This window comes from Electrona antarctica (genome assembly GCF_951216825.1).
Source record: "Electrona antarctica genome assembly, chromosome: 2".
NCBI classification, from domain to species: Eukaryota; Metazoa; Chordata; class Actinopteri; order Myctophiformes; family Myctophidae; genus Electrona; species Electrona antarctica.
This window is the reverse complement of record NC_136807.1, coordinates 29,334,663-29,343,515: the sequence shown is the minus strand read 5'-3', so window position 1 is coordinate 29,343,515 and position 8,853 is coordinate 29,334,663.

Genomic DNA, 8,853 nt, shown 5'->3' with positions numbered 1-8,853 from the left:
TTCAGCAATTGGGGGGTGGGGGGTACTGATGTCCCCCTCCCACATCTGACTGACACGCCACACCTTCATTGGTGTTGGTGTACTGGAGGTCTTGATTTTGAAGTGACGTGATGGGAGTGGAGATGGGAGTGTTTGTTAATAACACTATAAAGCTGTGATCCTTTGAGGATTATAAAGAAACTCAATGTGACAGAGTACTGACAATCAATATTACTAAGGGTTAAGTTTGAGAATTTACTGAAGCAGTGCTCCCAGTTGGGTTAAGTCTGCATGAGGGAAGTGGATTTATGGGTCAACTACAACTTTAATTACTCCTGTGCTTCTTCAAAATCCGACAGAGGGCATGCACATTAAAGTGGATAGTTCGAAACTTTCCGGAAAATTGACGTTTTGGAGAAGGCTGCTATATGAATTTGTGCTGGCACCCTTCTCACATGTGTTTCAACTGGCTTGAGGGTAAGTAAGAAAATTACAATTTGCATCGAATAGCCTATCTACCGCTCAACCAAAAGGGAATCCTGTGAGATATTAGGTATGAGCTTCAGCAGGGCTACTCTGCTACAACAACACAACAACATTTGCAGTTGGAAGATATGTCATTTATTAAAATACAAAACATGTATGTGTGAATAGCAGAGTCTATTGTGTGCAATATATTTGTGAGTGGTGCCAACCCCCTCCAATGAGTGAGACCGAGTGTGTATGTCTGTCTGTTTGTAGTACGACCCATTGACCCCTGCAGCTGATTGGGGTCACATTGGGGTCACATTGTTGAGCAGCATTCACACTGAACACTATAACTATAACTGCAGCCAGCCAGCAGTGTTGTTTCATTATGAGATTCTGCTTAATTTAAACTGCAGATATATGACACATAAAGTGAACTTAAGGTACAGTAGTGTTCAGAGCAATATGCTTTTCCTTGGTGGTTTTAAAGTAGATAATAAAAATACACTCTATTTTTCCACTTTGGAGCGTAATGAGAATATCTTATATCTACAGTTTCTTTCCGCATACTGTACACTTTTTAGATGATTGCTATTCTTGGAAGTTAACTAAAACTTTACTGAAGTAATCAAGTGTTTTCCCTCCTCTGAGTACAATGATAATTGCGGGCATCCATGGGCCGTTGGGAAATGAGCAGAAACCCATAGACTGGAGCAGCAATCATTGAGAGCCCCTCTCTGAGGAAGCGTCGCTCCGCAGCCTGTAATAAATTGGCTGTTTACGTTACAGGAAATTAAACAGTGGCAAAGGAAAGGGCTGCACGTCCAAGAAGGAGAAGAGGATTAAAGGACCAATAAAGTGTCTCCACTGTTCCTCCAGTGGACGGCGGGACGCCTCTGAAGAAGACTTGTGAGGCCGATTGCCTCTCACTTCCCTTCCCCCTCCTTCCCCCCACTGCTTAAAGGACCACTTCACCACTTTTAAGCTTTAATCTTCATATAATTGGTCCTCACTAATGTCCATGATAAAATACCACAATTCTTTTCTACTCGGTCTGTGTCTCATAGGAGGGCTGTGGGCTGTTCAGAAACCCGTCCACCAGTGACATCAAGATATTTTTTCAAAAATATTTTTTATTATCATGAGAATGATGGCTTCCATTTTCGCATTGCACCTTTTCAGGAATAGAAAGCCTGCAGTTTCTATTAGCTTGGATTCCCCATCGATGATGTCACTGGTGGACAGGTTTCTGAACTGCCCACAGCTCTCCCATGAGACACAGACTGAGTAGAAAGAACTGGTGGCATTTTATCATGAACATTAGTGAGGACCAATTATAATAAGGTAGGTTGAAAAGTGGTGAAGTGGTCCTTTAAGGTGACATTTGCTCTCTTATCCTAATCCTCATTAATGGCGTTCTTCTTTCATCACATGCTTTCAGAACTCAATGTCAATGAGTACAAACAACGGCGTTCATTGTTACAGTGATAATTTGGGCTGCATTGCGCCCACAGCGCAAGTGCAGGATGAATCATTTTCTCAATTTGTCTGTTCAGCACGCACATGTACTCACAGTCTTCTCTCTCTCTCTCTCTCTCTCTCTCTCTCTCTCTCTCTCTCTCTCTCTCTCTCTCTCTCTCTCTCTCTCTCACTCTCACTCTCACTCTCACTCTCACTCTCTCTCTCTCTCTCTCTCTCTCATGCACCAACACATAGGAGGGGAAATTATAGATTAAATGGATATACAATACATAGGGTACTTATTGTCGTTTGTGACAGTAGCCAAGAATTATATATATATATATATATATATATATATATATATATATATAGTGAGGCATACAATGGTCGTGCTGGTCGCGCTGCTCATTCAACAGTCTAATTATCTCTATTAACCCTTTACTGTACATCATTTATTTTTTATTATTATCATTAAATGTGCTGATGACTTGAATATGAAGGACCCCAATGAAAACAAGCCATATGTTTTCTTGGGTTTTAAATCCTCCTAGCAGAGGATTTTCTGTAAACTGTTAATAAAGTATTCAATCAATCAATCAATCAATCAATCAATCAATCAATCAATCAATCAATCAATCAATCCTACTTCATGGGATCAATGAAGGTCTTATCTTGTCTAACCTCATATAAATGTGGACACACACTTAGGCAGGCCTTTAAGAGGTGCATTTGTTACAGCATTAGTAATATAGGAAACTGTACACCAATGGAAACAATTTTTTTTGCAGATCTGCTCCTGTGAGTGAGTTAAACAACAGGTGGACTTTAAATGAGTGGAAACAAAGGGGGGAAGGGAGACCTCATGTGGTGAGCAAAGGAATAACATGGACGCACATTACATCATCATCATCATCATCATCATCATCATGATCATCATCATCATCAAATCATCATCATCATCATCATTAATGTTCCCTCCCCAAGAGACCAACAGAGAAAAAAATAGATTTTCCACCAAATCGACCCATCAAAGAACATAATATGCTCTTTCAACATGTTGGAAAAAAGTCCATTGCTCATATCATACACTTGAGGTGAGGAATTTTTATAGGGAATTTATCAAAAGTGCTATGCTAAATGAATACATTGATCAAAATCGTCCTACAATCTCTATCAAAAGTAGGGTAATACATTTGCATGCATGCATGCATTATCATCCTTCCACTTTCTTATTCCCTCTCCTCTCTAGCCCTCCACTTCACCAATGCACCATGCGTTCAAACCTTCCTGTTTCGTTCATTGCACAAACGTTGTCTTCTCGATAATTATATCTCCTCTCCCTCCAGCCTCTCTCTCTCTCTCTGTGTGTGTGTGCGCGTGCATGCCTGTGTGCGTGCGTGCGTGCGTGCGTGCGTGCGTGCGTGCGTGCGTGCGTGCGTGCCTGTGTGTGTGCGTGTGCGTGTGTGCATGCCTGTGTGCTTGCGTGAGTGCCTGTGTGTATGTGTGCGTGTGCGTGCCTGTGTGTCTGTGTGCATGTGTGGGGTGGTCGTGGGAGAGTGGGCTGTAAACATGCCGATCCTCGGTGGAGGACGGGAGACTATTGAAAGCGCAGAAGTCATGAATAAATATGACAGCACATTTTTCCTATACTCCTTATCAAGGTTGTCCAGAAAGAGGTGGAGGAGGAAACGCACTGACTCTCTGACAGCAGATGTCTTGTTGATGATAGCACAAATAAACAGATGAAGGCGAACATTCAAATACAGCATATGGAGGGTTACCACCAAACTGCAGCTATATGAACCCACAGTTTAGCACAGAGATTCCGCTTCAGTACACTCACAGAGAAAGCACATCAAATCATTGAGACCCAGTCACTCTGCTGTGTTACACTGGGAATCTGAGCGTCAGCCTATAGCCTAATGTATATACGTATACAGTAGCTGTGTATGAATCTTGACATCAGCCGCCTGGGTATACTGTATGTACAGCATCTGTGTATATAGAGGAGTTGCATCCCAACTCCTCTAAACAGCTCCAGCATTCTCTCCTTGTTTTTCTGCATTTCCCTCTTCCTATATGTACCTACTGTATATGGTGATTAAACAAAAGCTTACAAATCACTCTCTTTGGCCAGAAGCGGAGACTGGAGGTCTACGAAACAGTCTTACAGAGATTCAACATGCATGAGAGAAACAAGGGGCAGGGGAATGAAAAGCTCATGGAAATATGCTGTACAAAGAATGGCCTAAGCCTCAGTCCATGGTTGATCTCAATGCAATAAGTTGCAATTGTCGATGCAACTTCCCCTGACCTGAATCCAAATGAGCACCTATAGGACATTATTATTGCATCTGAGTACCACCACAGACTATCACTAATGCCCTGATCCAGGTCTGGGATCCCACCTTCTGACCGCCTCTGAATCTCTCAGCCTCATCGTTGAAGATGTGAGCAGTGAGGGACGTACAGAATTAGACATCAAAGAGTTGAATCGCTCCACTGAATTGCATTTAGTGTTCTATGGATGTGGATGTATGTGGACACACTCCACAGACTCATCATGAGCATGGCCATATGTTGTTTCGGAGTGCATACTAATACTATACAGTACATGTACACAGTGCACTTAGTCACATTCTGAGTTGCCATGAATTCAGGCAAGTCGCATTAAATGGTAAATAAAATGGTAAATGGTGCATTTATATAGCGCCTTTATCCAAGGCGCTTTACATAGATTGTGCATTACATTCACCCATTCACACACACATTCATACACCGATTGCGGCGGAAGCCATGCAAGGTACCAACCAGCACATCGGGAGCAATTTGGGGTTCAGTGTCTTGCCCAAGAACACTTCGACATGTAGACAGGAGGAGCCGGGATTCGAACCGCCGACCCATGGATCATTGGACGACCTGCTCTACCTCTTGAGCCACAGTCGCATTAGCCTGTGATTGCAGATTTTCACTTTGCCATAAGATTTTGAATGCAGTCCGATGGGTTGCTGAATGACAATGACTGTAATCTTGTTCTGAAAAAATTATCCAACTGTAAACCAGTAAACATTTTCATCCAAATCAGATTGTTTTGCATCTATGCATACTGTAGGCAGGCAGGCAGGCAGGCGTGCTCTCTCCCATGCTCCTCTTCGCTCCTCTTTTTGATATGAAGTACACTCCACATGGCTGCGGATGATTACCTGAGCCTTTCTCTATCCCCAACGCCAGGACCATCCACCCCAGCCTCTACTCTGAATGATGCCTCTCTCTGCCTTGGAAGAGGGGATGACAGAACTGTAAATGTGTTACACAGTGACGCAGACTAGTAATGTCTAATGTGATATGATCCGCTGTTGGGCTTGTGGGAGCAGACATGAGATGGTAGAGAGGTTTAGATTTGGGAATAGAGATTCCCACATCAGTGCATTATGGTATATATTAGTCAATCAATTACACTATCAGTTTATCAATCAAATTGGGAGTTATTTTCAAATGTCAGTTCCTAGGCAGATAAAACACAGTAAGTTTCAATTGAGCTTTTTTCAAATTGTAACACAGTTGCTTCTGGTCCATTTTATCACTTGTTAGCTTGAAATCTATAAATTGGTGTCTCTGATTCTTGACCATACAGAGCCCAGCAGCAGGCAGGTTCAGAAGAAATCAAATCTAGTTGCTAGAAACTCAAATGGGTTATAAGTCAAGAGCACATTTCCAATAATGAGGCACCCATAAATGCACCTGTTATATCTGTTTTACTCTCTCTGGAGCACATATTCCCTTTCGGCACTCCCTGGCAGGTGAGATTCATTGGCTGTGTGTCTGTCTCAGCCTCATTAAAGGACTCACTTCCAATTAGGAAGCCCGAGCTGATGAAGCTGTAATCCTCCCCTCCATCCATCCCTTCCTCTTTCTTCTCTTTCTATCTATCCCAACTGGAGAAAACCCATGCAAGGATCCCACGGTCCCACCTCCTGGCTTCCTTTCAATCTCTCAGCCTCGGAAGCTGAAGATGTGAGCAGTGAAGGATGTACAAAATTAGACATCAACAGCTCTTTTTCCGTATAATGACACACTCACATCAAGGACAGTTACCTTCACATCATGCCGATGCATGATATTATTTGGTTAAGCTGAGCTCGAGGGACTGATGCCATCATGCAGACTAGAGGGAACTTAGAAACTTACTGGGTGGGTCCCGTTAAGACTTGAAAGGAACACAGAAACACCCAAAGGGCTTTAGGTGGAAGCATTTGAAAACTGTGGGAGACATGTCTGTATTTGAGAGACTAGTATTGCGTTACATCCTGTCGCTGTAGCCTACAGAGAATATGGGCTGTGTGAATCTTAGTTGATATTTTACTAAATGCACATTTTGTGCCAAAACTGTCAAAGAGATTCAAATTCTATCACAAGAGCTGACCCCGGGTCACAGTAATTAATTATTGGGTGAGTATACATATACAGAGTGGAACAAATTAGAATGCTGTGGAGGTGAATCTCTCCACTGAATTGCATTATAGTGTTCTATGAATGTATATGGAATACCTGCATGGAATATGGAATATCAACACACGTGAATATACTCTTATTTTGAGAGACAGCAAGTTTACAGACAGACCTGACTGAGCGGCACCAACACTGATATAAAATATCACACCCGTGTGAAGTGAGGGGCGCTCTTATCATCATACATCATCATACATCATCTCATTCACACAATGTTTGTATACACAAATTAACACTCAAAACTGGCCATTTATTGTCAATAGCATTCAATGTTTGTGTTTACACAAACCCTCAAAGCTGGCTGGACCTAGGAGGGCCCCTCAAAAATTAGTGAACATTAAGTCCATAGACTTGGCTGTACTCTTAAAGTGCTCTAAACAAACATTACCAGGCAAAAGTGCTCAACATGTCATCACATTAAAAGTGCTCTAAATAAACATTAAAAACACATTAAAATATAGGCCTACCTGGCTGCCACATGACGTAATTCCGAAAGACAGACGTGGACTGCCCCTAATTACACACTGTTAGGCTATACAAGTTGTATAGCCTAACAGCCTAATAGCCTCTGGTTGTATAATACAACCAGAGTAATATAGTAAGAGTGGCGATACTAGTGTTGACTCACATTGTAACAATGGAATGCGGAAGTGCTCATTCTATCTCAATGGGATAGTTCCAGCCATATAGGAGCAATGTTTGGAACTATATAGCCCATATAGGCACCCGCTTTGCGGCGAGATCAAAGCGTGTGTCGCTATACTCTCCTACTCTACACTCTGTATACAACAACGCAGTCATTGTGTTTTACTGAAATTACTGGTGGCCATGCCAATAGTGTTCACGAGATGCATCACGCAAATTGTAGGAAGACAGTGGAAGCTTTAAACAGGGAGAAAGGGCTATTCTTTACAGACAATATAATTAACTGAAATGAACATCAAAAGTGTGGTAGTGATCCCTTTAAAGGTATATTCAGTGATTTCACTTAATTCAAATATCACTTATTTTTTCTTATTTTTTGGATAATCCTCCCTACTATAAAGTGTGCTGACCATATAAGGAGTTCCTCCCTGTCCCCAGTGAGCCCCTGGGGTCAAAAAACCCTAGTTTCAGTTTGGGCTCTGGGTGGCAAAGCCTTCATCCAATCAGGATGAAAGGGGCCTTCCTCCAATCATGATCGAGTGGGGCGGGCCTTGGTGCACGTGCTGTTGGTCTGTTGTACTTCCCCCACTGTAGAGCGTGTGCATGTGCACATCTTGTTACCGGGTGGACCAGGTTTTTTTCCAAATCACTGAATGCTCCTTTAAGAGTGTGTGGACAAAAGACACTCAACCCCCTACCCCGACCGTGCTTTATTCATCAAACCTCCAATTCGGCCCTTTTTAAACCTGCATTTCCAGCCGTGCATAGATCCATATACTGGTTACACTCGGTTTGGCAGTCACTCTAACGTCTGATGTGACTGTCGAGGGAGACTGTAGACTAGAGAGCATAAATAGAAGAGAATTTGTCGCTGAAGCTCTGTGCTGTCACTTTCCTGCAACGCCCAAAACAGACAGTTCTAATACCTTGTCCAAAACTTCAGGACACTCGAACTAATCGTTTATAGAGTTCTTTGTTTTTCACTCTCCATGTTCGTCTCAGAGGAGAGGGAGCTACTGTCTTCCATGATATATCAGCTAGTGCCTTGTGGAAAGGTGTCGCCGGCGTGTATGTTAATGAAACCAATTCATTCTGTTCAAGTTTAAGAGGCGATTTTATCATGGCCCTTTTAGAGGCTTATCAATATACCAGCTTCAAAAGAAAGCGCAAATACCATGGGCCAGAGATATCCTAAAATAACTCTTTGGATAGTGGAACAGCATTTCTAATGAGGAAGCTTATCATAGGAGAACGCAATAATTATGGGGTAAATTATAAAGCTCTATCAAACACCAAGTAAACTGAAATAAAACTGCTAGAGCACATTTTTGCTTTACGAAGAGGCAGACTTTCTGCATGTAGGCCTACTGTTAATTTATATACAGGTGCATATCAGCTACTACACTGACAATCATAGACATCTGAGAATAACTTAATTGAGTAAATCTTTTATCTTTAAAAAAACAAAACAGACAGCAGCCCTATAACCAGAGTATCTGGTAGTCAAACTAATTGACTTTGAAGCTTTGAAACTCCTACAGCTTCTAAGCTCGTAATATTTTCCCTTTCTCTCACGCTCACAAGATGAAAGGTAACTGTTTGTCAAATTAAGACATCCTAAATGTCATTAAAAATGTTTATACAGGCATGTAATTGAAAATCACTTCATCATACTGTATTGTGTTCAAGCGCAATAATGGATAACTCAAAAACTCTCACTAAAAAAAAATTAACACTCATCTTTTACGTTCTCTAATAACAACCTAAAACATGAACCTTGGTTGAAAAAAA